Source organism: Athene cunicularia (genome assembly GCF_003259725.1).
Source record: "Athene cunicularia isolate RWA chromosome 4 unlocalized genomic scaffold, athCun1 chr4_part2, whole genome shotgun sequence".
NCBI classification, from domain to species: domain Eukaryota; kingdom Metazoa; phylum Chordata; class Aves; order Strigiformes; family Strigidae; genus Athene; species Athene cunicularia.
This window is the reverse complement of record NW_020799099.1, coordinates 31,987,718-31,996,090: the sequence shown is the minus strand read 5'-3', so window position 1 is coordinate 31,996,090 and position 8,373 is coordinate 31,987,718.

Below are 8,373 nucleotides of genomic sequence, written 5' to 3'. Positions count from 1 at the left end.
CCACCTCCCACAGCAGTGAGCAAGGCATGAGCCCTTTGCATAGATAACCCCTTCTTTTGCAAGCCATTCTGACCATCATTCAGCTGAGGCATTACCATAGGATCAATGGCTTTTGCAGGAGAAATCATGCTTGGGGACTGCTGATTACATGAACAGCTTTAGCACTCATTTCACCCACCACTAAATGTCACCACCCTCCCAAACTCAGTGGTTGCATTCAGCATTAGCAACTACTTCCTAGAAAAAACAAGGACGAGCACACAGTATCTGACTCTACAGGTTAGACATGTTTCTTACAGCCTTGAGACTGGTCAGTACCTGAGATACATGCCTTCATTTAGAAAATCTGTTTTGGAGAGATGAAGCTTGGGGCCTTGGATCACTGCTCCACACACAGACACCTATTGGTGTCGGATTTTTCCTCGCTATGTCACATACCTACAACACTAGACATTCTGCAGCTTCAAACTCTGGCTTTAAAAGCAGCATGCATCTTATTTTAATAATTTTGGAAAGCAAGATTTAAGGGAAAACGTATGTCAAGAAGCCACATGGCACTTTTCACAATCCAGCTCCTTCAACTTATCTGCACAGGCTGGGCTGACCAAACAGACACTTGAGCTATGTTTTTATAATCAGTTTAGGCATGTACCAAGGTAAAAGAGATGGTGTGACCTTCAAATTTTACCTCTCACCCACCCTGCCTGTTCTGCACAGAGGCAACCATTTGTCAAAGTTGTACATTTGACCTAAGAACTCATCTGTTCTATTTCTTTTTTTTTTTTTTTCTATATTATATTTTTACTCTACCACTCTTAAGTTCTCCCTGTGGAGTTCACTATTGCACAAAAGCTGAGACAAGCGTGCTCAGCAGCACGGTGCTGGCAGAATCTCCTTTTTGGCTGGGAAACCACATTGGCACCGGAGGTGGGGAAAGGAAATCTAAGCATTAACCTGTCACACCTGAAGGCAAACACAGTGGTTCCTCTTGGGAAAATTCCTGTAAGGTGGGATAAAGGGAGTTTTATAAAAAAGTCAGTTTCAACTTCAATTGTGAAGCAGTTTGTACTGCCCAGAAGCCTACAGCTTTCTCTAACTGGCATTTCAGATCAGGGGTCTGTAGTTTGAGAAGTAGCAATTGCAGTCTCTTGTCCTTCATCCTGCAGGATCCTTGACCTCTCTCCCTTTTGTCTTCAAGCTTGTTCTAGAGACAGAGACAATAAATTTTGCTTGAACAGTACAGAAACCTTGTGCTGTCTCTGCACACCATTTCCACATTGCCCAGGCAGCCTCAGTCCAGTTCCAGCATTGCACTACTCATGTTGCTGTACTGCTACAGTGTCTGGGGCACCAACAAGTTAACAGGACACAAAGATATAGCTGGTAACCCTGCCTAGCAGCTATTGCATCCCTTCAACACTTAGGACCACTTTTTTTATTTAACCCATCTGGAAGCCAACAACTTTCTCTGGGCCTATGATTCAGGTCAAGTACTTGTCTCAGCTAGAGTCTTGGAGACATCTGAAGACCACAGGGAAAGCACACAGCATTTAAACATGAGAGTACTTGGACATCAAACAGATAAAGCAGCAGTAATCAAAATCCTAGATCAGTCTGAACAAATAAATGCCTGAGGTACATCAGCCGCAGATAAAGGAGAATGTGTCAATTTTTTTCCATCAAGGCTGGTAGAGATTCTCCTCAGGCCTTGATATCTGTAGGTCCCCTCCTAGATCTAGCACAGAACAGTTTAGATTCAGTTTTCCCTGTGCCTACACACCCCTTGTTCAAGAGCTCTGTTCTCAAGTCCTGTGAAGCATCCAAAACATGCATGGGAGCGAAGGGGTTGAAGGGATTAATTACGGCTGGCAATTAATGGGAGAATTTAAGGTTCATTTACCATAGCACTCAGCCAGACTTTATCATCTGGCACAAACACTGGCCCATGATCATACTACAAAATCAAGTCTGTGATGATACTTTGTATAAATTACTGAGTAATTTCAATGGCTGAGGACTTACACAGTCACGTCCAGCCACTGAAGAGACATCTGTAGCTGTGTCCTGGCCAACTGTTTTATACCAAAATCCTTGCTTTCCTTCACTAAGATTGTGGTAATGGCCTGGCATCCAAGCACCTCCTTAGATGGAAGGTGACAGAGCAAAGAGAGAATGACCCCAGCTACCACCATGCCACAGATCTCCTCCATTGCCAAGCCCATCTGTGGCACCTAGTCTTAACAGCAGTGCCTGAAGGCATAGAGACCATCTTTAAAAGGGCTTGAAGTGAAAACTGCAGTACCAAAAGGAGGAGTGTAGCTGATGAGCAATGCAGTTAGTAGAACACAAATGTCAGGTAGATTATTTCCCTGTCACTTGCAGTGAAAAATGAGATTAAAATGCTTATGTTTTAAGAGTGCAATGCAGCCCTGCAGAAGTGTCTTCTGAGTGCAACAGGTGCCAGCATTCAAACTTCTCCAGCTTTGCTAAAGACACCCCAGAGCACGCTATCAATTATTGTGCATTCATCAACACAAGGCAATTGCTGTCACATGCTAGTGATAGATCAAAGTGCTTAATCCTTTATTAACTTACATGTGCTGCATTAAGACTGCATCAATCAAGTGAAGCTCAAAGATATGCAGTGAGGAAATCTTACAAACAGAATGAAACCTGACACAAATTTAACTGTTTCCCGATCACCTGACCATTCTAGTGGGAGCAGATATATCATTCTGAGGGAAAATCCATATAATTCATACCTGCCTTTACAAACATTTAAACCTCCTAGAGATAACTATGTTCTAGGAGAGGGAAGGGAAGCATATTTGTTTAGGTGCCTTGATGGGTAAGGAAAAGTGTAGGGAAAAATACCAATCAGAATTTCCTGGAATCAGGATGTGGTCATTAAAGCCATGGGAACCTACAGTTACGACACCATAGCTTACAGCTGAATTAGCATTAGAACTGGAAATGATATTGCAGAACAGTGCAAGATATTGCAGACCTGTGCATCCTTTTGCTATACTATAGCATTTCCACAGAAAATCATCACTTGAAAGGTAGTTCAAAGCTTTTTTTATGTGGGAAAACCACAGTTTTGCTTCAGACATCTCAGTCAAGCAGAATAGTAAAAAAAAAAAATCATCTGAAGCACAGACCCTTAGCCATGCCCCTGTTTGCAATAAAATGTTTTTCATTTAGCTAAGAACTACTTCTGATTACCACATTTTATGAACTTGACTGAGTACAGAGGAGGTCTTTTATGTAATCTCTATGGCTAAGTCATCTGTGAAGACATTTGTAATTTAGCACACAAACATATGGAAGGTACAAACTTAGCTATTAGTCCATCAATAATATATATTTATTCTGATTTTTTAAAAATTTATTTATTTATATTTTTTTTACCTATTGTGAAAAACAGTTTTTACCCCTGTACTCGGCACTGGTGAGGCTGCACCTCGATTCCTGGGTTCAGTTTTGGGCCCCTCACTACAAAAAGGACATGGAATGACTCAAGTGTGTCCAGAGAAGGGCAACAGAGCTGGTGCAGGGTCTGGAGCACAGGTCTGATGGGGAGCGGCTGAGGGAACTGGGGGGGTTCAGTCTGGAGAAGAGGAGGCTGAGGGGAGACCTCATCACCCTCTACAGCTCCCTGACAGGAGGGTGCAGAGAGGGGGGATGAGTCTCTGGAGCCAAGGAACCAGCGCCAGGCCCCGAGGGAATGGCCTCAAGCTGCCCAGGGCAGGGTCAGGCTGGCTCTGAGGAAGGATTTCTGTGCAGAAGGGGCTGTTGGGCGTTGGAATGGGCTGCCCAGGGCAGGGGGGGAGTCCCCATCCCTGGAGAGGTTGAAGAGTCAGTGTGACCCAGCGCTGAGGGATCTGGGGGAGTTGGGAACGGTCAGTGTGAGGTTCATGTTTGGACTGGAGGAGCTTCAGGGGCTTTTCCAACCGAGATGATTCTGTGATCTCTGTAAAGATGCTGTCCCTAGCTGTATGAGTGGTGCTCACTACTACTTCATTTCACTTCTGGTAGTACCCATGGCTTAGTTCCCACCTACCAGGGATCAAGACAGAGACTCAGTGAAACATCCAGCCCAACCATTGCTTTAGACAGGAAAGTATTACTTGCGAAAAGTGATGAAATACCTTTTCTACCCTTAGGAAATGCAACAGCAAATGAGAAATTGGATTCTGTGTCATTCTACCATGCATTACCAAATAATCATGAAATCTTAGCAATACGAAGTGCTACAACTATTTTTTCTGATACTGTTATTATTACTTTTGCATACAAATCTTTTCCATGTCTGCACTCAGTATACCTGTCACATGGCACCATCCCCCAAATCCTTGTTACACATCATCAAAGCAGCACTGTTTACATTCACATGTTATTTATCACATGGGGTCTGAAGAGTTTGTGTATCTGCACACAGCCCTTCTCCACAACACCTTCAATTTCTCACACTTATATTTGAAACAGCTAGAAGCAATTTCTGGAAAACCCTGATAATCCTATTCAGGTAAGCCACAAGTAACACTACATTGCTGTTATCCGGAAGTGTTCAAGTAAACCAGAACATGAAGCAACCAGACTATACAGATATCTATTTTTGTAATTTAGCTTTTTAATACTTTATTTAGTTATTCTGTCAGATGAAGGTTAATAGATATGTTTAGTAGCATACAACTCAGCCATCTATAAAGGCATCCAAGGAACAGCCACGCATCCAACAACCTAACAACACTTGGAAATATACTACATAATACACTACAAGTACTGAAAATAGGAATTGTTCTTTGTGGAGATTATCTGCTTTCTTTTCTTCAAGATTACACCCAAGTTTCATATATGGCTTGATCCCCAGCTGTGCAGAGGCTTAACTTGCATTCAAGTTTACGGGTGTTAAATATTTCTGTCTCTGAAACCATGACCACAAAAAGGAGAATTTCAATGGCTACATTTAAATTGAAATATAGATTTTGATGGGCAGGTAAAATATCTCCATTTCATCCAATTTACAAGTTCCTTGATTTCAAATCTAAAAGGTCATGTCACCTGACCTCCCACATGCCAACAACAGGCAAAGTATCTCCAGAAGCACAGAATTACCATTTTCACTCACTGCCTGGTTTACTCCTTCATATCTAGTCTCAACAAAGAGCAAACCTGGGTGGTGTATTGGGGAGGATCTGGTTCTGCTGTGATCCAGAGAAGCTTCACTGGCCTTGAAGTTTAACAAGTGTAGTTAAGAAATGCCATTTACTGTGAAAACATTATGCGGGTTTTTAACGTACAAAATTACGTCTAGGAGAAAGTAGTGGGCACAGACATGTGAAGCAAAAAAGGAAGTGCAAATTGCAGCCCTTCATGCACTGCTGAAGTGTTTACAACTTATAAATAGTTTCTTTATAAGATGGTGCTCTCTACAGAGTGAGTTTCTACTTCCTGTTCAATTGCCGTGCTTTAACACCATCTACAAGTCTGCCTTAGATACTTGTTTACAGCATGGAAATCAATTCATGATGTAGGCAGATATATAAATATTCTCTCAGATTTACTTCAGAAGAACAAATTCCATGAGAAAAATAGATTGCCTGGGAACAAATGGTGATTGTCAGACTTCAGCCAGGGTAGTATTACAGTGACAACTGCAGACAAATTTTTAGTCACCAGGCAGAAGGCAACTGCATCATGAGGCTGTATTTCTTTTCTCCTGTTTCCCATAACCACGTCTTTGTACTTCAGCTTTCAGTGCCTTTCCCCTGATAAGAGCATCACTTTAATTAGCTACCCTGTTGCTGTTTCCTGCTTTTCTGAGAAGTGCAACCAGTCCTTCTATATCTGTCTATAATTTGCCTAAACTGTAGTTAGTCACATGGTTCTAGCAGCAAACATCCACCACAAGAGCAAAAAAAATCTGATGAAGCTACCCTGACACTAAGAGGCAGTGAACACAGCATTGCTTCTTGATTCTAAAAGGTGTTTCTTAACTGGTAGGTTTTCTTTTGCCTAACAGATGTTTTACAAGAGAAAAAAAAAATTAAAATGTACACCTGTAAAGTTGTCTATATAATAACTTGATACTAATACAAAGAATTTAAAAACCCTCGACAGACCTACCGGGTAAAGCACATCACCCATGTTGTGCTACACTCAGTAGCTGCACTACAATATGCAGACTCGCTGAAGCCTGCCTGTCAATTTGGTGTACATAAGTGACAAAGTAAATAAAAACTTACTGTTAGAAAATAATCAAGTGCAGCTCTAGCTCTGGGGAGAATTCAGTTTAAGAAACTACCTGGCCTCCAATATATATCAAGTAATTCACCTAGCTCTCCACAACCTTGCCAGTGCATGACGAAAAAAGCACGGTCTTTGCTTTGGGCTGGTCAGAGTAGGCTCTGATAATATTTATAGCAGGGTCAATACACACATTCAGTATTTACTGTTAGGCAAAGCCGATGAATGAAGTGTTCCACCCAGTTTTGCTGGTTATGGAGTTTCTTTAAAACTGTAAAAAAGAAAAAGGCTATTTGTGGAGTAGGGCCAAATTTTCTTCACCAACATAATTTAGAAACTGCAGTCATGGCTATGTAAGAGACAGATGCTGTTCTATCCCCTACTGTAAACAACTAGTAATGGGCACTATACACTTTGGGAGCAATTATACAGAGTATAGAACATGGCTACTGAATAGCTGGCTTTCTACTCACATAATTCTTCAGATAGATTGGTTGCCTTTTTATAAATTTTGTACTGATATAAGAACAGCCTAAAAGCAACTCAAAATCTAACTTAAGTAACTAGTATTACAAATCCAAGTGACCAAATAAAACTCCACTGCTCACTCACAAATACCAGCTTTCTTTCCAGCACTTGATCACATGTCAAGAAATCACTTCCCAGCACATAAGTTGAATGCCCTATGTCCATTCTACAGCTGAGTTATCTAAGGCATCAAAGAGGCTAAAGAACTTCAGATCCCAGAAGGAAGCAGGGTCAGGCTACAGCATCAGTAGGTATGAAAACAGTAGTCATTCTTCCAGCACAGTATCAGTGCTGGGAACACTTTTGACGGTTAGCCTGCCTGCAGCGTCCCTTTTCAACTCCTGCTGCCAAATTATTCATGTAACATTTTCTCTAAAATACTTTCTACTAAAGGTTAGCATCTCCTTATTTTCACATAACAGCCCTTCAAAAAAACTTCCAAGACAATGGCAGACCAAAACAGCCTCACGTTGCTGGTGGGTTACTTTACACTAGGTAAACTTTCTAGGTACTTTACACAGGGATTCTAGTCTAATGACAGTTTTGCAGCCTCACTATACTATGAGTTTCATCAAATCTACTAGATGAATCATGTGCAGACGGGGATGTTAACACATGGTCCTTATATTTAGTTTTTCTCAGCTCTTATCTTTACTAATCCAAAGTAACCATTTCAACGGGCTGTTGTAGAGGCTGACGCATTACTGTAACATTAGAAGTCTACCCACAGCACCTCTCAATGTGCTGTCAGAACAGATTTATCCATGACCAGCACACAGGAAAAAGTCAAAGACTTTTACATTGGATATACATTACTGACCCAAGCACTTGACCCATTGATAAGAAACGTTTGTCTGACTCAAAACTCCTCTCCGCAGAAACTTTTAGCATTTGATTTGAACACAAAGTTCAAGCATCAGACCAGAGCAAGAGGGTAAAATCTCACTGTTTTTTATCTGGATGGTCATACGTTTACGAAGATTAGACATCAGTGCTGCTATCAGTAGTGCAGAACTGTAGTGAGCATGTGGGGATATCATCTGCCATTGCATGCTGCTAACCGGAGCTGCTCCAAGAGTTCCACAAGGCTCCAGTTAACCAGATGCCATTGGGTCCTGGCTGCTTCTGCATCCAGGTCCCTTTCTCTGACCATGCCCAAACTGCGCAGCACCTATCCTCCCCAAGCTACCCAGCACCCAGGTGGCTGTGGGCAGGCATCCCAGCAGTGCGGTGCACTCCAGTGCTTCACCAGACTGGACACCCTTACCCCTCAGAAACCACTGGCAGGGGTCTAACAGCAGCACTGACTGTGGCTCCCAATCTTTGCTTATCTCTGGGCAGTAGTAACAAGAAATTAAGGCCTACCAGCATCGCCACTCTTTGCTCTCCCAGTCAACCTGCTCCATAGCAGCAGCAGCTGTGTCTATTTTTGCTTTAATTTCCTGTGGCTCCACGTCTTGCCCAGGGTCCCAGGCACAGGACCAACAGCCACAGACTGAGGACCACTGCCCGAGCACGAAGATGTACACATCTCCCTGAACCACCAAGTGCCTCTAGCTTGTATTTCCAGTCTCAGATCTCCACAAGAAAGAGCAG